Source organism: Anser anser (genome assembly GCF_964211835.1).
Source record: "Anser anser genome assembly, chromosome: 1".
Taxonomy (NCBI): Eukaryota; Metazoa; Chordata; class Aves; order Anseriformes; family Anatidae; genus Anser; species Anser anser.
The window spans coordinates 67,528,490-67,555,440 of NC_139720.1; the positions used below are offsets into that span (position 1 = coordinate 67,528,490).

Genomic DNA, 26,951 nt, shown 5'->3' on the forward strand with positions numbered 1-26,951 from the left:
ATCTTTATTAAAGCCTTTATTAAAAAAAAAAAGGCATTTCTATGCCCACTTTCTCTTGCAGATTTCACTAGTGTTATCTTATTTCTCTGAGATAAAAGCAGGTTTATTAGTTTTGTGTGCTCAAAGGGAAGCAAGAAACAACAACAACGATAATAATAATAAAAAAGAAATTGGAAATGAGGCAATACATGACCTTATTAACTCAGTAGAAGCCTTCAAGTGGCTTGGAGTTTCACCCAAAGCCTCATTCTTTTTTTTCCCCAGCTTATTTCACTGTGATGCAGTAGCTATAAAAAGGGACTTTGTTCATATTATTTATAATTTCAAAGAGGTGATGTGTACTCAGTGTCCCAAATTTCAGGGTAAATGATTCTTCCCAGTCATGACCAACATGGAGTCCCAAGCTCTTCTAACAGTTGTAGTCATCAAGGAACAATAGACACTGTCTGCTTTCTGAAAAATCATTCAGCTAAGTTCACTAAATGATGATTTTTCCCTTGTTATTAAGCTATTAATCTTTCTTTTGTTAGCCACAATATAAGCTGCAATCATAATCATATATTGTGCTGTTTTAGCAATGAACGTTGTGCAGGTTATCCTAGATTTTGCTGATGTGGAGCTGTGCTGAGTCTGTGGTATTCTGCCATACCAGGCTGAAAACTACATTCAAAATGCTGAGTCCTGGCAGTCCCAGGTGGTCTTTCCAGATACGGCTTCCACATCTGCCCACTCTGGGGTAGTAGAGATTTACTAACTGCCACACCACCTTAGACTGCAGCATCAGAGTGGTGCTGAGATCTCTATATGCCCATAGTTGTCAATCTCTGGCCTAAATAGTGAAGTACTTCTCTTTTCTCTGGGTGGAATTGCAACAACTTACTTCCATCTCATTACTAGATGAAGCCAGAAATCTAAAAGAAAGTTTGTCTCTCCAGGAGCATTATTGTGGCTGGGATCCTCAGCACAAGGCCAGTTTTCAGGTTAAGTAGTAGTGTGGTCAAATGCTGCCTCTAACAGGTCACAGTGAGACTGCCTCCGAAACTAGCAGGAGAAAGACCTGGTACTCCTCTCCTTTCTGACTACAGGTGGATGCAATGTCATATGGTTTCTCTCTAGCTCCTTCGTACAGCAGGACCAAAGGAGACCTGTGGATCCCCTATGTAGTTGGACTTGATTTCAAGTTGAGGTAGAGGCTTTGACTGCCAGTGGAGAGAGTTCATGTGAATCAGCAGCCTCTAACTCATATTAAGAAGCTTCCTTCTGTAATCATTGCAGTTTGGTATGAAAGTTAAAATAACCACTGCTGCTGTGAGGGACAGCAAAGGACAACACCAGAAATGGTTTGGTGCTTACGAACGCTTAATCTGTTATGTGTCAAAGGTGAGTTAAGTCTCAGAAATCAAATTTATTAACTGAGTGTGCTTAACTTATTAACTGGATCAGTTCCTGCAACCTGAAAGACCAAAAATATCACAATGAAGCAAGGTTTCATGACCTCTATAATTTGTTGCCATTGCATGAAATTAATAACCCTGGTATATGTACAGCATTAGAATTAGCAAGTATTTTGTTCCTTAATCTTTTCAGTATCTTGAATTTCTTAACTATTTAGAGTGTCTTGATGATTTAAATCAATTTCCAGGTTGTGTACGAAAGTAGGGATTAAAAATTGCAGCTATTTAGAATAACTTTAGCCTAAGCAAAGTCTCTTTGTGACAGTCTATATTGCAATGGCCAAGTGAGCGTATTATAAAGTCACCCAAAATTTCTTGAAAGCAGTGTCAGTATCCATTGGAATTTTTCAGCTTGCTTCAGTAGTCTTTGTGAAAAGTAGCTTGAAAAAGTTATTTCTCTATTCTGAAAACTAGTACAATAGCTAATATGTTACTTAACTTGTAGGGCTTTCACTTGTAAATATTTTGAAGAAAATTCTCCTCTCTGTGATGACTGTGGTATGTTGAGTTGTGTCAGCTGGGAGTCTGGGCTGTAAGGTTCCTGGGTAGTTGCATAAGAGATGTCTTCACAGATGATGGTGATGACAAAGCAGAACTCCCAGATATCACAATACCAACAGGACCAAATTAGAAATGTTCTGCCATATCTTAGTGACACTAAAAGCATTAAAACTAACACTTATTTGTTTCAAGACAGGAAAAACTCTGACACTTTCTAATGAGTCTTACTGGTTTCAAAATTTCTTCTGTTCAAATGGGCACGCTGGAAGAATAAAAACTGACATTCGCCTTGTATGGGTTACAGTAAGTTTCTATATTGAGGTTGGCTTAGGACAGACACTAACTAAAGTTAGTGACAAGTTCTGAGAAGCAAGATATTTTCAAGTGAACCCAACAGTGGTGTGTAGGATTAGACAGATGTGTAAGTTTTCAGATCTGTTGTCAACCTTTTCTTCTCTATGAAATACAATGCTGCAAGGAACATAATGACAATGGCTGCATACTGCTACGTCAACCAAGAAAAGTTGGATTGAGTCTGCTGTAGTGATGGAAACCACAATGCTGCCCTCTGAGGATGCTCTGGGAAGTCCTTGAGGCTGCAGTCTCCTCTCTGTGTTTGCTACTGGTTCTTGTTACACTTCTGTCAGGTGGTAAATCTCAGTTGTAAACTCTGTTCATGTCAGCTGGTGCTTCAAACTTTACATCCCAAAGCAGGTCCAAGTCTAGCATTACTGCTTAGAGCTTAACTATGCTCTTAAAGCTTAACATGAAAGCAGATGGACCACAAATAATTCAGGCTAGGTTTTATTTCTGAAAGGCTGTCTTTTGGACTGCCCCAGTAACTAAACAATATTATGAAGAGACTTAATTTTAGGTCCAAGTAGCTTAAATAATTTGAATAAATTCTACTAGAAGGAGATCAGAGTAGAGCCTTTTGGGAAATTGCCTTAAAAATAATCTGTGAACCATGTAGTAGCATGTCTTCTAGGTACTCTAAGGTGCCAAAATCCTGTCAACAACCCACTTCTGCCCCTTGTATGGTGCACAGTTGGTAGGAAGGGTTGTCTGGGGCATTGCTGAATGCACAGCTCAGCAAGATTACATGACCCACATCAAGAGCTGAGACACCTTTCTTAACTAATCACAGAACAGCCTGTGTATTACATACCATACCTAAAAGAAAGGGCTTGAGTCTTTAAGTGCTACTATAGCACTGTTACCAATAACAATAAAAGGAAGTCTTTTATAAGTAATGAGTGTATGAGAGCAAGATTGTAAAGTGAAAATCAGTAGGCAAACCCAACTACAACTGACTGCCACATGCACACTATAATTTACAGTCTCCAGGATTTGTTTTCACATTTAACAGCTTATGTTGACATTTAGGTAAATATATACACACAAACATGTACAAATATACATATATTCATTTAGAACTACAGGGACACTTTCATTATGTAATGTTGCCAAGATATTCATGTGCTAGTAACCAAATTCTAAAACTCTGGCTACTACAAAACTACTGAGGAAAACAAAGTCTGTGAGAATTGTGAGGAACTGGGACCTTTCTTCTGAGTCATGTCTAAGACAAAACCTGCAGATGTGGTGAGATTAGTGTTGTATATGATCTAGGATTTTCAGATCTAGGTTTTGTTGCTGTTATTCTGCATTTAAATGAAAAATCAGAAATACAACATTAAAAAAATAATAATAATGTGATTTTTGGAGAGCCAGAGAGATCTCTGAAGTACCAGGTTTACAGAGGAGTCACTGGGCTTGTTGCATGCCTGCCATGCTAGCTAATCAATGTTTTTTCACTTTCACTAAGGTGTTACACTGAAGATCTGCTGAAGTGGAGGCTTAAGCAGGCCAAGGAGGTTGGAACCTCACAGCCTATGAGATGTGCAGCCAGGAAGCCAAAGATTCTAAAAGTAAGTATGTTTTTGCCTTAAGCTATAAGCCGTTTTCTGTTATGCAGATCTAGCAGGGTTAAGATAAAGCTTGAATACTTTCATTCCTCTGTGCCCTCTGAAAATGAAGAAATAATTGGATGGAACTAGATTTGAATCCATTACCCTTAGAAAGAGCACAAGGATTTGTGCATGTGTTTGTTTTACAGTGAGTTCATACCACCAGTCAGCTTTCTTCCTGACCATGAATTCTTTCAGAAGAATGTATATTGCAGGATTTATTCTGAGCCTCAAGATGCTGGCTGTGAATAGACCATAACAATTCAGAGCTGGCACTGAGGCATGCTGCTTCTACCACTTTCTATTTATAGACCTTCAGATTTTCCATAGTATCAGTGGTAAATATTTCACTGCACAATATTCCAATGAAACATCCTCATCAGTTCCTCCAAAGGCAGAAGGTATTACTTTTAGCTCTGTGAAATCTGTTGCTTTATTTAGGAAAATAGTTATCTACTTCTCAATAGGCTGCATAAACCACTTTAAATTTTTGAGGGTTGAATATGTGGGCCTTTACATTTTGATGGCTTTTCAAATGTTGAGGGGAGAAAAAGTTCAACAAACAGTATCCACTTGCAGATCAGATAGTATTGATGTGCCATAGACACAACCCATTTGAATTTAAGAGTATTTAAGAGTACAGGTGGTCAAAGATATGAATGGCTTTTTTTTTTTTTTTGTGTGTACTCAAGGAAGAGACACTATTCAATTCCTAATAAATTGAAGTTTTGACTTTGGTTAAAGCCACTAAGTACTGCTATGTTGTGGCTACTTTCATGCATTCACACCCACTAGAGCCTAAGTTTGAAAAATATTCTTACAAGTATCAATTAACTGACAGGCATAGTCATTTGCAAGACCCCAAACAGGCAGAACAACTGAGAATGAAGTGTAGGATGTAAGGCAGGCAGAACATGAGGGGAAAAAATATAAATTTTTTACTAATTTTTTTACTAGCCCTGTCCCCCCACTGAGAATAAAGTAGCATGGAGGAGGATCTTCACTTCCAAAATGCTTGACGTGAAGTAAATTAAGGCACTGGAAACTGCAAGATGAGCACTTGATTATTAATATATAGGCTCAAGAGAAAACTATATTAAAAACTGAAGGGACAGTTATGATCAGCTACTCTTACACCTTGCAGAGTGCTGGCCATAGTGTTTCACAGGACAGTTCCTGCACTGAGTGAGAACTGATTTCAAAAGACAAGCAATGTTGATTTGATAGATAAGCTTGTAGCAATAGCGACTGTCAGCTACTCTCAGTGATCCCATGGCACCGGTATCCTTCTCTAGTCTAATGCTATATCTACATTCGCCCCTATAGGTAATACCTAATCTAGAGGTGATCTAGGATTGTGGTTTCCAGACATGGTCAGTCTACAATACCATGGAGCTTGGTGTGAAATCTCGACACTCTGTCAGGAAGCAGGGTAAAGGCTGCAGGAAAATTTTGCAAGTACTGTCAATTGTCATAAGCACCTGGATCTCAATGACCTGTTAAAGTTTGTCACTGACCATAGGCCTCCTGTTAGTAGACTTGGCAGCTACAGTTTAAAGACATATTAAGGCAAATATTCCATATCACTATTGTGATATATCACTATTTGCTTAGCAGCAAAATTGGCTAAGCAAGAGCAGATAACAACAAGGTCATATTTGTGATCAAATTTCTATGCTACCAGCCCAGAATGTAAATAAAAATGATTATAAAAAAAAGGTCCTCTTTGTCAAAGGGTGGCCAAAGATTAGCTTTCCAGCTCACATAATTTGGTCTAAAGTTACAGGCATGGAAATAATAGGCAGCTGGTTTCATTTGGGAGTCATACGATACAGTTTTTCTGCAGCCTTTTCCCTGCCACAAATTCAGGCGAGCTTTGCATGAAACAGAAATAATACTTGCACTGTGCTTTTGAGGAGGTTGTGGGCCAAGCCAAGAGAGCTGGAGTGGAGCAGGAGAGCCAAAGGACAGCACAAAGCAATAATGAAAGCAACATGGGATATCATCTGGCCAGAGAAAGATGAGAACGGTGGTGGGATTTAACAGTTCATTTTGAAATACCCCTTGCAAGGAAAGGAATGTGTTCAGGGATTAGGACAGGGTCCTAGGAATTAGGAAAATTGGGTTTTATTTCTGACCTTGTCACATCGTATCTGTGTGATCTTCTCTCTGTGCCTCAGTTTCCCAGCCCACATAAGCATTCACTTTGTAGCTGTTCTGTGGCTTCTTCCATTGAGGCATTAGCCTCTTCTGGGAACACAGCTGAAAAGCTGAATGAAAGGATGTAATTATTTTTAATTGACTGTTAAATGTTTTGAATTTGAGATTAAAAACTAAAAAGATAAGTAGAGTGAGAGTTCTGAAACAGCCATTGAAGAAATGAGAAGAAACTTCTCTGAATTTCAAATATATTCGTATTTCATTGGGTCCTTTCTGAGCATGTCTAGTTCAAACATCTCTGACAAGCACTCTGTAAAGTTTGATTTCTGCTAGCAAGCGTGCCAGGAATGGATTCTGTCAGATCCACTGAACGCAGATAATGTGGCGTCTGAAGTGATTGCTGCTGTTACTGCTGTCTTCACCTCAGCACTCTGCCAGTTTTAGGGCCTCTCATGGGACTGAAGCCTGTCCTTTCGGTCTGAAGTGGGGAGGAAGAGAGGAGGGAAAGAAGAGGGAAACAATTGAAAGATTTTGTGCAGTGGTGTAGCAAAGAGACTCCTGGTTTGGATAACAAAAGTCTCTTCATGAAAAAGATTTCAAAGTAGGTAAGAAAGAAATGATGAATGGCATCTGGCGAAGAAGCCATTAAGGCCTGACAGTATATGCAAAGGTGTTCCCTAGAGGAAAATGTGTGTACTTCCAGCAACAGAGGATAGTGTCATGCTTTTGAAATGAACCTGAGAGATATTTAGGAGACAGGGTAAAGAATGAAGTTCAAAATAATTTATTCTATGAAGAAAATCCGATTATAAAAACATTGTTCTGGCTGCTCTGTGTGATGGCATGCTCACACTGTGTTCCGCTACTGAAGGCCATCCTTGGATTCCTTTTCCAGAGTGAATTTCACCTTAAAAGCCCTAGACCCTGAAGACGTTAAGGAAAGCTGATGGAAAGAAGGACTATTTTTGTTTACTGAGATGAAATGTTAAGAAATATTAGGAAAGGTCTTAGATTAGATTGTTTGCAAAGAACTGAAGAACAAATGAAGTGGTTTTGTAGAATCATAGAGTGGTTTGGGTTGGAAAGGACCTTAAAGATCATTTAGCCCAATCCCTGCCTTGGGCAGGGACACCTCCCACTAGACTAGGTTGCCCGAAGGCCCTGGCATTGAACACCTCCAGGGCATCCACAACTTCTATGGGCAACCTGCTCCTGTGCCTCACCATCTTCATAAAGAATTTCTTCCTAATATCTAATTTAAATCCTTGCTCTTTTAAATTATAACTGTTACTCCTTGTCCTATCACTACATGCCCATGTAAAAAGTCTCTATCTTATAATCACCCATTAAGTATTGAAAGGCTGCTGTAAGGTCTCCCTGGAGCCTTCCCTTTTCCAGGCAGAACAACCCCAGCTCCCTCAGCCTGTCTCCATAGGAGGGGTGCTCCAGTCTCATGGCCTCCTCTGGGCTGTCTCCGTACGAGAGGTGCTGATCATCCTCATGGTCTCCCCTGGGCCCACTCCCACAGGTCCATGTCCTTCTGGTGCTGGGGGCCCCAGAGCTGAACGCAGGGCTCCAGGTGGGGCCTCGCAGAGCAGAGGGGCAGAATCCCCTCCCTCGCACTGCTGGCCTCGCTGCTTTGATGCAGCCCAGGGTACAGCTGGCTTTCTGGGCTGCAGCCACTCATTGACAGCTCACGGTGAGCTTTTCATCCACCAGCACCCCCAAGTCCTTCTCCACATGGCTGCTCTCTGTCCACTAATCACCCAGCTTGTATTTGTGCTTGGGATTGCCTCATCTTAGGTGCAGGCCTTGCTGAACTTCACAAGGTTTACTTAGGTTGTAGCTCTCAAGCCTGTTCAGGTTCCCCTCTTCCCTCTGTATTTCTTCACCTTCAAAAAGCTTACTTTTGTCATCCCAAAGTGTCAGATATACAAAGGCACTGCTGTGTGGGTTTTTTTTTTTTCTTTCCCACCCTTTCTGTGTGAGAGACAGTGAGCCACAACTTGCAACACATTTTTATTTATTTATTTATTTTTGTTCATAGCCATATTTCAGCTTGTGAACAGCTGGGTGAGTTCACACAACATTCACACAACCACCACTAGAGGCCACCACAAACCTCAATAAAGAACTGAAAGGCCTCTAATTCATAGAGTGCAAATTTACAAAAAGAAACCAGAAGTAATGCCATAACCTGTGTCCCACATAAGCATATGTTTTATGTCTTCCGTAATGAGAGAAAATGTTGCTGAGCCTATATCAAGCTTGTGTATCCATTAGGTTTTTAATCTTTTTCTAAAGGAACATATTCACTGGGAAGACGGATTAGGTATGAGAAATATTTTTTTCATCACCATAGTGATCTTTACAAGAGTAACGCACACAATCTCTGCTTTATGGAAGGGAAATATTAGGTCCAGAATGGTTAAGAGAGTTGCATAGAATATTAAGTATTGTTATTAATTTTTTCTGTAAAAGAATAACCTGCTCTGGACCGTAGATTCTTTATAGCATTTTTGTTCACTAGGCTCAGATATCAGATGTTATAATGAAGAAAATGGACCACACTCTTAAAATTCAGTATTTATTTAATACAGCGAACAGCCTTGCACTGAAGTGTTGTCTCTTCTAGACCTGACTGCTGACACCACTGTGAATAAACCATGTTTACTTAATTTCCCAATATTCCATGCACTTGCAAACCACAGGACCCTGTAACACTGCAGCTGTATGATCAGAAAGGCTTCTATAGCATCTTCCATGTCTGAATGCAGGAATTTGACTCAGCCAGAATAAAAAACATAGTTAATCAAAATCTAAACTGGAAATGTAACTTTAGGAGATGCCCATTTCATCTTTTCCCTCCATTTAGGAATGTGTCCAATGTAACATTTTGCTGTGTCTTGGTTAAGAGGAAATGGAATATTTTCAAGTTTGTGATAAATTATTTCATGTAAAGTTAGCTTTTCTCCTTAGAAAGCCTTCTGTCTATCACTTTTACCAATAAATATTGGCAGTGGCTACCTGAGGTTGTCATGTCAGCCTTCCACTTTGCCTTGCAGTGTATCCTAGGACACATTACCCAGTAGAGCACCAGACTTGTATGACATACAGAAGATGTGTCCACCTAAGATGTGAGATCAACAGCTTGTTAGATGGGCACAGTTTTTTACTTCAAAGTTAGTAACAATGGTGATCTGATTAGGCGATGCATGTTTCTGATGGTAGTAATCATCATTTCTTTTTCCCTCTCATTCTCCGTGATGTTTGATGTTTCTGATGGGACATTTTGGATGTACATGTCCTTGGCCTGCAATTAAGATGACAAAGTCATGCAGAAGAGATCATTTAGGAGGTACTTGTATAATCGGAGAGGGCATGATGGGATAGGAAATACCAAAAGGAGGCAATGACAGGTGTACCAATGGTAAAACAATAGTACCTGACAGCAAAATGGTTAGCTAGCAGAGAAGAAAATTGTTGACTTCAGCATATTTGCACTATGTTGTCCACCCTTATATTTGCTATTGTTATTAAATCTTTCACCTACTCCTCCAAGGTGGAAAGACCGTTCTCTAAGCAGAACAACGTTTTCTTGCTATTGGCAAGAGGAGCTGCTGCAAATTGGCCATACCACTAGTTGAATAAAAATCTACGAAGTAGATGGCATGGCATGGGGAAGGACTGTGGTTTGCATCAGGTAGTATTATATGCAAAGAGGATTGTACTGATGAAGAACTTCCCTTCTGTCAGACTTGTCTGAAGTGAAAAATCTGGCATTTGACAACTGGGTATTTTAGAGCTAAGGGTAAGATTAGGTGGAGATGTATGAGAAATTCATACAATACCTTTTTGAAAGTTAATAATGAGGAGGGGACCACTGTCAGCACTACAGATGTTTTCTTCTTTTCATGATGTAAGCAATAGGAAGTTTGGAGGTGGACGTTCCTTACTAATTTTGTCTGCCTAAATTTCTCACATTTTTCTGTTATACCTCGTTATTGTAAAAATTCATATATGAAAAACCAGCTGACACATTTTGGGTCTAACCTGTCCATCTTTGGAGAGAGAAAAGGATTGTACCTCTTCCCATAGCATATAGCAATGGAGATCTCATAGGTTCATTATGATGTGTGTGGTTTTTTTTTTGTTTTGGTGTTGGTGGTTTTTTTTTGTTTTGTTTTATTATTATTATTATTACATATGGGACATTATCAGGTCCTCTGGACTCATGGTAAATCCTCAACTCTGTCTCGATTTTTGTATGCTAAATAGTAGCCAACTTTGTCTGTGCTTCTAGCTTTCTCCTTTGAGCCTTTATTTTTTAGAAAGGTTTTGCTGGGACTGTAGCAGATTCCTTTTGTCAAAATAAGGATATATTTGCCTTGCAAATAAATACTCAAATCCTTATCAAATATGGTTTTAGAAAGTGCTCAAGTGCTACATATCATGGAGATACGCTTTGCATATTGTAACTGGCTTGTGGCCCCTCTGCATTCCCCCTGAAGAGGAACGCTGTCAGCTGTAGCATCTACCTAGGGCTGCTGCTCACAGCTCCTTGACCTTCATAAATCATGTCAATAACATAAAACCAGCAGGATTCTTCTGAGCCCTCAGAAGGGCTGGAAAATCTGACAAGGTAATTCAGCTTTTTTTCTTCTTCTGCTACATGTTTTCAAATGTGCTCTGGGGAAAGGCCTTTTAAAGGTAGTTATTCACCAGCTCCTGGTGAATTTGGTGGGAATTAGGTACCTAAAGACCCAACATGGGGCGTAAAAGCCTTTTTCAAGAATGACCTGTGCACATAAGCACCTTAGGTACACTGATTCTCTGTAAATGTTAGGTTCTCTAGGCCTGCATTCATCTTGCCTATCTTTAGGTATGTAAATGATGCACTTCAGTTAGGAGCATAATTGTCCTAAGTCTCCCCTGTAGTCGGTAGAGAGAAAAAAGTTGTTCATAGCAGTAAGATCTCAATTGCTGTCAGCAGGTGCCTCATTATCTCCTAGGATACTCAGGGTAACTCTAGTTAAGTGCCTAAAATTAGTTAATAGGGAGATGGGACTACCTGTCTGTAAATCATTTTTAAGATTGCAACAGAGAAGTTTTTGAAAGGTAACTTGTTAACTTAAAAAATGCTTTACAATAGTGGTTAGAATGACTTTTAAACCAATAATGAGACAGATGATACTCTTCTTGCAGCAGATACGCAGCCTTTCAGTACAAAACTAAAACAATATGAAGGCTGGTTTTCGTTGCAGGTGTTCACTGATGTCAAATTTTGACCATGGTACTTCAGGAAGGATGGGCTCCACACCATGAAGCTGTAGTGCTGTAAGGTGTTCTTTACACCATTGTTCATGTTGCCGTTCTTTGCTTCCCTGTTGGGTGTTACATCCCCATGAAGAGTGCTGCTGTCTATGTATTTTTAACCATTTATTTCTGTTAAAGCCTTCCAAGATGTTGCAGAATTTGTACTGGAAAAGATGAGATTTCTGAACAGTCACTGAAACATCAGGCCATATCACAGTGTTCCAGGTGGATTATTTATGTATTGTTTGGAAAAACATTAGTTGGGATCTTCCATGAACTGTGCAAAAATACTTTCCTATGGAATCCAAAGGGTATAAAGTAAGATGCTCTTTTGGGTTAAAGGTTCTTTTATTTCTCTTTCCGGTTTTCAGTGTGCACCAAAATGTCTTTACTATTATTAGACCCTTTTGCAGACACAAATACAGAACCTCATTGGCAGTGACTCCTAGATTAAAAGGTTTATCTCAAGAAACAGTCTGGCTGGTGCTAAAGAACGGATGGTAGATTGCAGAAATAAAAACATTCAGATATGAATAATGTGTTTTTTTCTTGATTTTCTTTTCTGCATATGATCTGCTTTCACACGAAGTCATTATTGTACAGCCATTTATTGAGCCTCCAATACTAATTTTCTTAATAAATCCTGGCACTTAGTCTACGTTACTGACAAACATATGTTCTAGTGGGCTGAGGCTCATTAGACGTAGCTCTTTCTCACCCACTGCTGTTACAGATTTTAAATACTGCTCTTAGATACATTGGAACTATTCTTGCTCTGAGTTACTGGTATGGGAACGTAAAGACATTTGAAACAGTCCCTCACAGGCTTGTTTTCAATTCTAAAAACAGTGTGAACAAATTAGCGGCAAGATCATGAGGAACCATAAACCTAAAGGACAAAGTGGCTTAAATTAACAGGGGCATCGTATTGCCCCAAAGTGAGGAGAAGAACATGAGCCTCTGAACTGCTTCCTAGCAGAGCTTTTGCATGATCACAGATTAGAGTTCTGGAACATGTTTGTTTTACCAGTGGTATTTTAAGCCAAGTTAAAGCCACACACTTATTCCTACCCTTTAAGTAAGGCAAGGTGGATTTAGTGCAGTAGCAGTGGATTCATCCCTGGGAAGATCTCTGTGCCATCTGCAGTTAAGTGGGGGCAAGGTCTCTTCTGGAGAGCAAGTAGAAAAGAGGCAAATAAAGCTTTCTTCCTCTGGGCCACAGACCTTGCGGACCATTAAAATTCTTTCTTAAGTTAAAATGTGGCTCCAGGCTCCAAGAGATTGCATTACATAGGACCCAGTAGTGTGGTAAGATCAGTTGTGCTTGATGAGATTCTGTTATGTTACATGGAGCAGTGCATGGGTGCAAGAATTTGCAGGTAAAAATGTCCTGCAGCACTGTGCACCTGGGCTTTTAAAAAGGACTTTTTATGTATGTGCAGCAGTATTCAGTTCCTTATGTTAAAAAACAAAACAAAACACAACCAACCAAACAGAAAACCTATTATGAGACAGGATGGGCTGAATTTCTCATCTGTACAACATTTCTAGAAGCCACAAGAGTTATTCTAGCGTAACCCTACAGAAGAAGAAAAGCCATCTCTCCCACATAGTAAAACTTACTAGTTCGAAAACAACCTGCACTTACAAATACTGATGCACAAAATACTGTGCAGGACCAAGTTAGTTTTGTGCAGAGCAGAGTTAGAATTGTGAATGCTGCACATTGCTGATTGTGAGACAGTGATGAACTAATTAAAGGTTAAGTTGTGGGGCCCTTAATCAGTGCATTAAAGCATGTAGGAGTGTTGCCTGACAACAGCAGGAAATCTAAGGGAAGTATTCTTCCCCCTCCTGTCGGTGGGCTCTGGAGCTGTGAGTAAGGAGAAAGGCAGGGGGCCTTGGTCTTCTCAGCCCAGGTCCTTGTTCAACATTCTTGTTCTGAACTTATGATTTTCTTCATGTTGATAACTCAAGATTTGTATTTTTTTTTTTTAATGGAAAGAAGAAAAACTAAATGTAATTTCCCAGTTCCAGCATTTATGACACTTTCTTGGGTGGGAGGAGAGGAGCTTGATTTTCAAATGGGTCTCTGAGGATACAAACAGAACAGTGCTGCTTCTCTTGATTTCTATGACCCTGTGTGATTTCTCTGCCCCTTGTTTCTCAGAGCAGCAGAATCTTTAGCATCCTGCTTACTTTTAGGCTATGAGGTATCCATTTCCTTGTTTATAGTTTTCTGTATGGTATGGATTTCTGTCTCTTTGGCGTCTCGTATTTGAGGGATGAGACTTGTTTTGGTGGACCCTGTTTGCTCACCCAGGGTAAGGTTTCTATGTACATGATCTGCCAGCTTCTCTTAGAATTTTAAAAGTAGAAATTATTTGGGATTCTCTCTCTCTCTCTCTCTCTCTCTCTCTCTCTCTCTTTTTTTTTTTTTTTTCCCTTTATATTGCCCTTCTGGCCTTTGGCTGCTTTCAGTGTTTGACTCTAATTTTGTCTTATTGGCTAATACTATGTTGTACTACATTCATTTATATGACCGCAACCAGTTCCTCTGGTTCTATGCGCAACTTCTACAGGATGTCCCTTTCATTTATAATGTTGATTTCCTCAAAACATTTAGAGCAGCTGAACGCTAAAAATAAGTAAATAAAATAAATTGCTCTCCTACCTAAAGCAAACATGAGGCTAAGTAGACTAAAATTAACATTTTTCTAAGTCATGATGATCTGTTTTGGGCCTTTAGTCCTTTAAACTTTTGTTGGTGGTGTGTCCTTGTACTTCCCCCTCAAAAAGAGATAAGCCAAAGTTTCTTTAAAAATTGCGAAGGTTGCCAACATATTCAGACACTCAAAACTTTTATCAGCCAAGTTAATGGAAATATTACAATGTCATGCAAATGTGAGTTAGTTGGCAGAACATCTTGTTGCAGATAGGGAAAAAAAACCCTGCATACTGAGTGGCATATTTATACTTTTCCAGGGCCTGCTTATTGGTTAAAATGGAACACATGTAGCTGTACTTTGTAAAATAATGAAGTCAAGGATATAAAATAACTAGGGTTCTCTGATTTTCAAACACTTTTTCAGATCAACAAGTTGAAAAGGTTTTTTCAGGATTCTCTTGTGGCTTTATGCTTGAAGGATGAAGTCATTCAAAGAACAGGGCATAAAGATACCACCTGATATGTGAATCACTATAATGCGCTCTATGCTAAGAAAATAAGACCAGTACAGAAAGTCTTGAATGAGGTTTAACAATAATTGTTCCCTATAAAATTGATTGACAATTCTTTTCTGTGTAATTTTTAAAAGAAATACAGGAATTGTTCAGTCCAACCTCATTTATATTTTGAAATAAAGCTTTGTGTGCTTTTATTCATCGTGGCAAGCATAGAAAAAATACCAGCACTTATCTGATCCTGGCTTTACATAATGCAGCATAAGTCAACAAAGTTTTACCTGTATTCCTCCTGTAGGTTAGTGGGTCACATACTGAAAGTCGTTACCATTTCATGGCTATTTGGCATCTTGTTTTAAAAGAAGTTGGAGAACACAGCTTAGCTTCTGACAGGCCAGCAGAGCTGTACCAGAGATGTGTAGGCTGTTTGGGACAAAATAGGAACAAATTCAAAAAACCGAGCTAAATCCCAGCTTTAGGCTGCAGTCCAGCAATGAGTTCCATTGATGTTTCCATGGAGCTCTTTGCAGGATAAGCCACAGTTGTTTTTTAAAAAATATTCTCATGAGGCCACAGTGTTTCCTTTCTTGCTGAGAACATGGGAGGAAGAACAGTCATTTTGTGTTATCTTGACACATCTTCTACACATTTCAGTGGAGCACAGAATAGATGCAAGAACAAAAGGCAGATATATTGAAATATATTGATTCTTTCACTTATTTATTTTAAACCCAAAAGAATTTTGAACTTGCAGTAAGATTCGAATAAAGGATTGAAGCAAGGGGTTGAGAGATTTCTTTGGGGGGAAGATTGCCTTGTCTCTTTTTGTATCATTTTTTTTTCCCCAGGAATTATAGATGAAAGATATCCCCAGATAGAAGTGTCTGGATCAGCATAACCCTAGGTGATGGATCCTGCTGCACGAACCTAGTTCTTGATGTTGTACGTTTACTTTAGCTCTACAAATCTCAATCAGAATCTCAGATCCGAACATCCCCAGCTGTGGGAGCTCCCTCATACATTCCTAATTTGCTTTTTCAGCTGACACAGCTATCATGACAAAAAGGAGGGGAGAGACATCTTGAAAATGGAGTTTTTCCTTATGCTAACTCAACCTGAAACACATAGCAAAACATTTTCAGAACTCTGCTGCCCTTCCTCTCAGGAAGGCTGGCAAAGAATTAAATAAATTTGGAACGTTCATACAAATAGTCTTTGCTCTTTTCACAAAGCTCATGAACAGCTTTTGAGTGAGGAATGATGCTGCACCAGATCTTGAGAGGAGGGGTGTTATTTTAAGCCAGTTATAGCTCAGTTTCTGCAGCTGACAGGTATGCTTACTGGCTGGGGTGGGAGCTGGCTCCTGACCCTGAAAAGGAAAACAAAGGTCCTACATACACTGACTTTTTATGCTGATGATGCCACTCAATTACCGCACAGGTTAGCAGGACACAATGGTGCAGCTCTTCCTCCTTGCTTTCAGACATCCTCACCATGCATCTTGCCTGCTCGTACAGAGTCTTCCTGCAGGCAAAGGAGCCTGAGTACACCTGTCCCCAACACCATCCCACAGCAACTCATCCCACCTAATTATAGAGGACTGGACCCTGCCCTGCAGATAAAGCCCTGTGCAAGTTTGTCCCTTAATGGTCTTTTCCTTCCTGGTCTTTAAATGGAGTTGAAGCAAATAAGATCTATGTGGCTGTAGTCTGGTTAAATGAATTCTCTTCATCTGTGTGCATCTCACTTAGCAAAGGGATAAATCATACAAAAAGTGTGCTGGAATGCTGGAATATTGCCTTTTTATCAGAAACGTATCTGCAGGAACTAGTTTGCAACATTGTTGTTTGGTTCAAAATGATGTCTCAGCTTTCAAGGATTTTATTTTTTATTTTTTTTTAAAGTTCTCCCATGCTCTGATTTTCTGACTTCAACATGGGTTGTCCAGTTGTCCATGAAGCTTCTTTCCCCACATCCCTCACATTGTTCAAAATTTCAGGTACTCTTTAGGCATTCATAATTCAGATTAGCACTCAGTCATGATATTAATGTTTAAGAGTACTTTCTTGCTCCCACCAGCTTAGACCTTTAATTCAGCATTTGATTTACTCTGATTTCCTCTCTTCCAAGAAACTCTGTTTCCCATCTTACTTTCTCTGCAAGAGATTTAAACTTAATCCACAGTCTGAACATCCTTGAATGCCTACCTGTAACTCAAAATCTGAATCTAGAGCTGCTTTTTATTTCAAAGGCAAGAGCAGACCAAATGAGCTACTTATGACTTGCATTTGGTTAGTGCCATGTACACACACAGAAGCATCTGCATCTGTGCCTTTCTGTGTTTTGGTCTGCACTATGTGTCCTCTTGTGCAGAGTTACAGGTGTTACTAGATTCTTCTTTGGGGTCTGCAGGAATATGTGCCAACGAAGCAGTGCCCAGCTGTGGAAAGTTAAAATGCAGATCTCACCTGAAGCATGAAGGTTTGTGTGCTTTAGGTTTAACCAAACAGCCAAAAACATAACAAGGGATACATTAGTGTTGTGTAACTGCTTTGTATAAACAAAAGTTTTTCTCAAAGATGGGAAATTTTAGTACTACACAGAACTGTTTGTGTAGGGAATGATAAAATAAATAAAAAAAAGCAACAGTTGAAGATGATATTGTATCTGTATATTTTACATTTGATATTTTATGATATATGCAGGTGTCTCTGGGAAATATCTCTGTCTTTATCCCCCTTTGTTCACAAATTAAAATAAATTAGAAAATTTAGCTTTCTTCCTTGTTTTTTTAGCTTATTGTACAAATGTCCTATGGAATCCTAAAGGGCAAAGAAAGTACCATTGTAATTTATTTAAAAACACGTGTATATTATGTCCTTCCTCCCTCCCCCCCAAGTGATTTAAAAGAAGAGAGACGGTTATCTTTTTCACCCCCAAATTCAAAGGGCATTCAGTGTTTGCCTGAGGCTCTATGTTTCAGACAGGGAAAGGTAAAGAGAAGAGAGAAAATAAGAACTTTTCCTAATACTGGTTGTAGGAGAGATACAGAGATGTCACAGGTTATGTGATGACGTGGTGAGGTCTGTCTGTTAGTATTTTAATGAAAAGTGCAGTTTTATGGAAGCTTCTCTTGTGCTGGGAATTTTGAGAAGCAGCCTGCCTGTTAGATACATTATGGGTGGCTGAAGAGCAGATGTGTGAGATTTTGCAGTTCTAATGTGGCCAGAGCAGCTCTGGTTTGACTCTGCTCTTATGCTATAAATTGAGGGAGAGGAGTCTTCATCTGCAGAAATTCTTAGCCTGTCCCTTTTTACTCAGCTTGTCTGCGGCATTTGGCACTGTAATAAGCACAAGAGCCTGTCTGTCTCTCTTCTGACGTATTGTGATGCTAGGAAATAAATCCTGGGTATCACTGAGCTTCACCTCTTTCCATCAGCTCTCCTTGTGTGGGTGGGAGGGTTAGGAGCAGCTATAAGCCCTATAGTACAAGTTATGTTCCTTGTTGGAAGTTGTTGGAGGAAGCTCTCTCTGGGTTTCTCTAAGCAGTTTGAAAGAAGCAGAAGGTGCCACTTAGGCTACCATTGCTCTCCCTTTCTTCTACAGCTGAGACACAGCCACAAGTTCTTCATTTTATTTTTTTTCCACTTGTAAAATATTGTTAATAAAACATTGTCACAGCAGCCAGAGGAGGACTGAATGGAATAGATAATTCTTGTCATTTTATTTCAGTCTTTTGATATTTGATGGTTTTCTTCAGTTTGCAGTAGTTGCAAGTAATTAAATGAAAGAAAGCCAGATCCACGTAGCAACAGAGACTGAGAAAATGAATGAAGTTAATGTTAAGGCTGGATATCTGCACAGTAAATGAAAGGTTCCAGGATATACTATTCATCTTTCTTCTGTTCATCTATGATTTCTGGTTTGTCTGCCTTATTTTTTGACCATCACTTAAGATATTTTGTGGTTGTTATCAGCCATGTTGATAAGCTGAGTTACCTGGAGATTTCTTTCATCTCCTTGCCTCAAGATTCAAGTCTCCCTATACTATTTTTGGAAGATGTTCTGAGTTTCAAAATGCCCAAGAGATTATGCCTGTTTCGGGGCTGGCAAGAGATGGGGTTAGATTTTGTTATTTTTGATAAAGTGGGGAGGGGACAGTGGAAAAAGTAAGGGTGTAATATTGGTCCGGAAGGGTGTAATATTGGTCCGGAAGGGTGTAATATTGGTCCATGTATTGCCATGCTGCATGCTGTGCATTAAGAAAGGAAACAAGTGAGCCTTAGAATAGGGGTTTCACATGGCTAAAAGTATGGAAGAGCATCTTGCAAGATTTTAGGCTTTGTCCATCATTAACAATTACAGTTGTTGTCATATTTACAGCCATGATACAAAGCCAAAGGTTCCTTAACTGATAGGAAAATTTCCTCTTTCTCTAAAGTATTTGTTCTTCCACCAATTCCAAATATAATTACTGATATATTATTATTATTATTATTATTATTATTGGATCTTAAGTTTGTTAAAAAAAAGACTAAAAATATAATTACTGATAATATTCTAAATTCAGATGGTTTGGCTTCTGCGACAAATCCATCTTGTTTCAAACCATATTTAGAAGCTGAAAGAACAGTTGTCAGGGACCCTCCTATCTCATGCTGCTATGGAACTCTGGAAACAGCTCCATGGTGAGGTGATGTCCTCTTGGAAAACTCTGGTGCACTTGGAACAAATCCTCAGACTTTAGGCCACTTGGCAAGGACAGTGTAGTTTCCACCCAAGTAGTGCAGGCTGTGGGAAAAGACAACTTCTGCTTGGCCAGAACAAATCCCTTGTATCCAGAAGGCAGAAGATGAAAAGCAGAAATGGACAGTCACAGACAGGAATAACATATAAGACTTTGCGTCAGTTGTCTCACCTTAACTTATGTTCTGTAACAGGGCATATTATTCTTGATGGTACTCCAGATCAGTTAAAATGAAGATTTTGCAACAGTTTCAGCTAAACTTAAAACTGGAACACTTTCACATAGCTAACTTAAAAAAAATGCACTGTGTGATTCATATTATTTTTCTTTTGTATTATGCTATTTATGTTGTTCCCACATTTCCTGGTACTTAAAATACTTTGAAATAACTGCCAGCACATAATTACACAGTTCTGTTTGTCAAGAAGTGTAGTTGTGAGTTTGGCATTTAGGATTTTGGAAGCTGGGATACTACCAGAGAAAATTTGGATTGCAAAAATGCTGAATAATAAAAAAAGAATATTCATCTTTAAATAATCTCAGTAGACTTCGGAATTCCTCAGCGCTGAGGTAAATTAGGCAAGAGACTTCTTTGGTTTGCATATGCTTCATTTTTATTCTGGTACCTATAAATACTAGAAACCTAACTTTTCAATGAAATCTTGGGACCTGAAGCCACTTTGACAAGGGGCGCAGACCAGTGCAGTGCAGTTCTGGTGGCAGGGGCTGACGGTTGAAAGAAGGGCGAGCAGAGATCAAGTGTTGCCATTTGGTAATGCTGTGAGCTGCACATACCTCTGTCAGTGGCTCTGGCTCTGTGGCTGACCCGGCCTACAGATGGTCACCTCAGATTTTACTCAAAAATGTACTTTTTCCCTGAGCTTGCAAAGTGTCCTGCTTGTGTTCAAATTGGATTTTGTTTTCACTTTCCCATTGTTTGCACAAGCGCCTCGCAAGACCCCAGGATGAGACTAATGGACTGGGAGGTGACAATTTCCTTCATGAAACGTGGTGGGTTTCTGTCTTACAGTGGCTTTGCTTGCCTCCCTGCCCTGTCCACCATTAGGGAGAAAAGCAGCTGAGCTATCATTGCTGGAGTGAAACGATCTGGTTGGCTTTGCTGCTCAGGGTAGCAGAGGGCAGTGCCATAGAAAATGGAGGTCCATGCATGTCTCCTGCTATTCCACATCCCTGGGAACAGCTGTTCATGTATAGCAGCAACTACGGGATATGTGTGTGGGGTGGATGCGTGCTTCTGAAGTACTAGAAATCCCCTGACAATGTTAAAAAAAGAACCATTCAGACAGGGCCAGAGTGGAGGAACTGAGGGAATAACAAATGGACTGACAGTGATGGCATCTGGAAACCGCATCAGTGAATGAAAGATGCGCTTAACAGAATTAAAGCAGCAGCCATGGTATGTAGTTTTATGATGCCTATGAGTAGTATAACCTGCTTTTGGCATAAACTCTCTGTATCACTATTCCAATGCTTTATCTCTCAGCAAGCATTTATAGTGAAGCAGATGTGAAAATTAGGTTTCAGATTCAGTAACCTGGTTTATAAATCTGCCTGGTGTATTGAAGTACATCTCATGTATTTCTAAGGATTCAAATGTAATAATGCGTGTCTTGTGCAAAAGAAAACCAAAAAACCTCCTTTCCAACCCCCCTCCACTGCTGTCAACCCTCCATATACTTTTCAGTTATGGATTGCTGTTTACCTCTGCTTTAGCTGTGCAATGAAATCAATCCTATGCTTCAGTCTGTCCAGGCTTTTGTTAATTAGTTAGTACTACAAATATTTTCATGACAAATTTCAAACATTTCCTCTTAATGGGAATAATCTTGTAAAGGCTGCCTAATGCATGGACAAATTATATTATACTTTTTATATTTAAAAACTCCTGAAATATCATGATCTGAAAAAATCCATGCGGCTACAATATTTTAAAAAAATACACTTATGCAGTGTATATATATTGCTTATACAGCGATATACTGTAATACAGCATACATCGTATTACCTGTTAGAAAGTGTTTTATGTGTGTTGCTATTTTATACATCATACAGCTTATGCTATACTATTTGTAATGTATTGTTCTATATTAATATTACAATAATACATCATATCTCATGTGCTTAATCTGATATGAGGAGAGTAAGTGGTGCAGCTTGTCCTGCTGATGGCTGGGCAGGTGTTTTGCAATAGTCCCAGAAGCTGCAGCTGCAGCAGCAAAGTATTCTTTCTTTTTATTTTCTGCTGAAAGTAAAACTGATGCCTAGCATCCTCAGCATGCTCAGCATGCAACACAAAGTCAGGCTCTGTCTTTGTAGTTGGACTGAACCCTATTACCCTAATCACATCAACCGTGAGGCTGGGACTGTAGTTTCCCTTCTTATGGCTGAGAAACATGAAGAAGAAAAATAGCAATGAGGTAGCCAGGCTAGCAATGGGTGAGGTCTTGAAGTTCTTGTCTCCAACCCAGTGTTCAGTATCTTCACACTATGACATGTCACAGGAAAGCATCCTTTGTGTTCTATAATGTTTGAGGGGGTAAGAGGGTGGGGGAAGGTTCTGGTGGGGATATATTTATAGGTACAGGAAAGGCAGCTGGACTTTTTAATTAAAAAAAAAAAAGTAAATTTTCTTAGTGCAATGAGAAAGCTCCTCTTTTGTCCCAAGTGATGGATATTCTTGATGCCAGCAATGCGTCCTTTCCTGATTACAATCTGTATATTTTCAGGATCTTGGTAGGTAGGGAGGTTGGAGATGAGGGAAAGCATTAGTCTACACCTGCAGTGTGGTAGACTTTGAGATAGTCTGATTTCTCTGAATGCCACACCCCCCCGCCCCCCGAAAAGGGGTAAGAATAGATATTTCTGGAAGACTCCCAGAAAGTTAGCAGAGATTTTCACTCAATGTCATATATTGTTTGGGGTATGCTTATTTCTAATGGATTTTGATGGTCGTCTTATTCCTAAAAAATGAACTCCATAAGTAAATATCACTAACTACAGCCAGATTCATAAAAATATTTCAGGTGCTTTAGTCAAGCCACAGAGGAAACACAGGGGAAAAAAGTGTATGCATGATGATGGAGAATTAAAGGAGAGAAGGTAATACTAGAGTAGTTACAGTTTTATTTATTTATTTATTTATTTATTTATTTTTCCCCATGGAAAAAAAGCAGCAGACAAACAAGATGAGATTTCATTTTGATACTCCCACAAATATCTTTATCTGGTGTTCTGTCCTTATTACTTTCAGTTAAGCTGTTCCACACGTGTGTATTTATCATGTAAATGTCATTATATTTTCTTTCCACAACACCCTGCATTAACTTCTGGTCCAACCATCACTTTTAGGCACAACATCTCTGAAGTCCTGAACTCAACTATGAAGAGTTTCATTGGAATCAACCCGTTCCAGTTTGATGTTTCCCATAATCCAAACCCTCAGCTGCTTGTGGCTGATTATAGTTTTTACAAGCTGTTGCAGTTTTCTTCTGTATTTTCCACATGGGTTAAACTTAAGGTAAAGTAGTTACTTAATTGCCTGATGTTTATGTGAGACAGAATAAAACATAACGATGGGCCAGCACCCATCTGAGGTTACTTCAGAACTGAGTCCCCTTAAATTCTGGGAAAGCTTGGGCTCAGATGTGTGCTGAGAAGTTTGACATGTCTCTAGATGAATGTTATCACATTGCTCTTCTTTCTAGCCTGGACACTTCTTGAAAAGGCATTGCTGCACAGAAAGACATTTGCAGATGTTTTATTTAATCTTCGCTCATTTTATGATTTGTACTTGGTGTTAGTAGCTCTATAACAACTTGTTTAAAGAAAATTCAAATTTATTATTGTGTTTTTGCAGGAATGACAACACATGGCTCAAAAGTATCTCAGTTTACCACCGTTTTAAATATTTCACCATTGGGACACAAGGGCTGAAGGAGGGGAAATACTGGTTTGTTAGAAGCATAACTCAGTCCTTTTCCAATATGCTCAAGTATGTAAAGCCATTAAACATTTTTTCTTTTTCACAACGAGATTACATCAGTTTTATTTTTTGGAATCTACTAATTCTACTTCCTTCTATTTATCCTTACCTCATCTTTACTCATGTTTTTCCCTTTTGCCACTGGCATTAAAGTGAATTTTATTTTTAATCAATTAATATCTCCTTCCACTCATTAGACAGTGCTGTGTAACAGGTCCTACTGTCTAGGGGCTCTTTCATTGTCGCTATGAGGAAGACCTGTTCTGTGATTTACTCTTTTCATAGCTGTCGTGGATCAACGTTATTTCCCAACCCCAGAGAGATTCTGAGCAGTTCAGAGAAATTATGAAGAAAGGACTTTATTTTGCTTCCAGTCTGTGGCACTGTGCATGTGAAATTATTCTTCGTCCACTCTAATTTTAAGGAACTAGATTCAACCTTTAGCACCTATTCCTACGGTGACATCATTGTTCATCACATTCTCCCCTCTTTTAACTTTAAACTTCTCTCCCACTTTGAACCTTTATTTTGTTTTTCAGTTCTTTTTGTACTGACCTTGTGTTTTGCCAGATCTGCCTTGAATTACTTTGGTATTATATCAGGAAAGGTATTCATCTTGAATGAATTCTCTTAGCTCTCTCACCTCTGTGAAGAAGTGGCAATGTCCATCTCTGACAATCTGTTCCTAGATTTTATTTTTTTTTACTTTATTTTTACCATTACGTACCTTGAATATAAATATACAGTTACTGTTATTTTCTCTGAACTCTCTTCATTCGGCTTATTCCTGCTTAGGAACTGAGGTTTTTGGAACTGAACACTTTACACCAAGAGTGGCTAAAACAAAGTCACGTTTCAAAAAAATTTTGCAACAAGGTCTATGGAGGCATATCCTTGCATGTGCCTGTAGTCCTGCAGTTTGTAAAATTCCCCAAAGAGCAGCCCACTTGGCTGGAGCTTACTGGAAAAAGGGAACCACCGTGAAAAATGCCCCATGCTTTCTCACTCTATACCTTATTGCCAAAGCACCAAACACTGAAACTGCATTGACAGTTTTGCTGTCTCACTTTGCAAATTCATGGAATGTATAAGCTAGCTTCTGTGTTTTGTCATCTTTTTGTATGTTAGGTAAATTTTCTCAGATTGATCGCTATCTTATCTTCTGATGTTCTGTTTCCTCTAGGTTTCTCTTGCGTGCTGGAGATGTCTGAGCTCCATAAGTTCTTGATTCTGGTGGCCCCAGGAAAGTGGCAATCCTTCGTTAAGAAAGTAAGATCTAGCATGTGGGTTGAGAAATCCTGGAAGCAGGAACTCTTGGAGGACTATGCTGCAGGAAGCTTTCATCTGTGTTTTTGTTTGTTTGTTTGTTTTTAATATTCTTCTACATGATGACAATCCATTTGCTTAGGCTTGCTAATAGAGACTTGAAGAAAGTACAAACGGATGAGTGATAGCCATTCTGTCAAGATGTTTTTTCAGGCCTTTTTTAATAAAGCTGAATTTTTGTCGTACTGCTTTAATGTGTTGTTCTGGGGATGCAGATACAAAAAACATCTGGCCACTGTTGCAAAGGATCAAGCCAGAGCTCTGCATGACAGACACTGAGACAAAGAGGCATGAGAAGTTAACACCAAAGAGATCTTACATAATCTGTCTTGTCTTATTCTGTAAGTCTAAATCAATGTCCCAAGGAAAACACAGAGAAGAAAATTCCAAAATCCCTGACACTGGGGACATGCCAAAATAAAACAAAACAAAAAAAAACACCAAAAAAAAACCCCACAACAACACACATTTCTTCTGTTCACCTATCTCACTATTTTTAAAATGTACTCAAGCATATTCACCTTATTTATATTGCAAAAACGTTATCTTCTGTATTCAGCTTTCCTTTATATCCTGCCTAGAAAAAGTTGTCAGAGAGACTCCAGAGATGGATTCTTTGAGTCATGGGGCTGAAGCTAATGGAAGCCTCCCACTCATGTCAACAAATTAGTTCACTTCCCAAGTGAGCAGCCTGAGAGTGTTGCAGATTTACAGTTTCATGAAGTACCTCACAGTAGAACAAATGCGGCTTTATAGCTGCAGTTGGAATTGGAGGGAAAACTACAAAAGATTAATTTTACCTGTAAGCTTTTATATTATCATTTATTTGAAATTCACCTCTCAAATCTATAAGCAGTGCTGATAGTTTATTTATTAAGGAATCTGATAGGGTGAATTGTTTAAATGATTTGTGATGTATGAAGAAAAGCATGTTAATAATAAGATGAGGAACTCCATATGGGGAATTGTGTACTAAATACCATCAGAAAAAGATGGAATCAGATGAGGGAACCAAAAATCAAAATGAGCATCACTGGGGTTATATAACCCTGGTTTTCTCTGCCCTTTGACTAAGGGCTTTGAGCAGTTGTAAAATTATAGTTGCCTTTGGGTCCATAGGTCCCAGACTACCTCTGGATCCTGGACTCCCCACAGTGATACTCGTCTCCACTTTGTAAACCTTGTGCTGGGTTCTGGTGCATTGGGAGGTCAAGGGGTGCAATGGATTCACCTGGAGATGGGCTATGCAGAAATACTGAAGGAGCAGAGATAAGCTGACCCACCTCTTAACAGTGTGTCATAGTTGAAATGTTATTAGAGGAAGTCTTCAAATAATGAATGTTTATACGTTGCTAAATGCAGCTTTGAACTTTTTTTTTTTTTTTTTTTTTTAAGACAGACATTATAGTCAAGTCTTCCTACTGTTTTCATTAAATTCATTCTAGCTTTGAAATGGGGTCAATTTCTGGAAATTACACTATTATTTCTGTCTTTTTTATTATCATTATTTATTTATTTAAACATGTAGATTAGTATAGCCTGAAATGAAATATCACAATGCTTGAAACTCATAATTCACTTGGAATGCAGCACTATGCCTTGGCAAGATCACTTTATATAAACTCCTAAAACTATTGATAGCTGAAGCTCTCCAACAGACAGAAAAAGGAAAACATCTTTTTTTTTAAATGTAAACTTAACCGAAACAAAGCTTCTTCAATAACCTCAGGTAAATTAATAACAGTAAGATCTTTCCTTGTGTCCTTTCAATGTTGTTATGTAAAATGTTTTAAAATGTAAAAAAAAATAAAATAAAATAGTCCAACTAATAAAACTATAACGATTGTTTAAGAAAATTTCTTAACCAACTAATTTGCTTCCCTTGAAAGATGAGAAAGATGCTGTAAAAAACATTCCTCTCCCCGCCCCTGGGAGAAAAATTGTGTGCAAATATATTTTCCCAAGGGGAAAATTCTGACCAAAATAATGTTTATTTACAGCTAACATTCTCCCAGAAGAAAAAGAAATCATTGCAGGCTTGATGCATTTATTCTCATACTCATTGGGAGGCTTGGCTCACAGTATCTTCAAATCTTCATCTACTGGTTAAGCCTTATTCAACCACAGGTAGGTATTTCCTGAAATGTAAAAACAGTCTGAGATATGGAGTAGAATGCACAATATCAAAGAAGTGGAGAAAATATGTTCCTCAGCATATTCTCATGAAGATCTGAGTGTTTTTCATTCTTACCTAATTGTTGACTGCTAGTATTGAATTTCTGGGGGAGTAA

At 38.9% G+C, this 26,951-nt stretch overlaps 1 long non-coding RNA gene across 3 annotated transcripts; it reads left to right on the top strand.

The window, feature by feature from the left end:
• The first annotated feature begins 2,430 nt into the window (after positions 1-2,430).
• Positions 2,431-26,951, top strand: LOC310886043. 3 transcript variants are annotated; one of them, XR_014575087.1, is made up of 5 exons: positions 2,431-2,602; positions 3,784-3,886; positions 22,701-22,869; positions 23,209-23,343; positions 24,518-26,951. It is a non-coding gene; the product is annotated as an uncharacterized lncRNA (long non-coding RNA). The 3 variants fall into 3 exon arrangements; XR_014575085.1 differs by having other exon boundaries at positions 2,431-2,605; positions 23,209-26,951; XR_014575086.1 differs by having other exon boundaries at positions 23,209-26,951.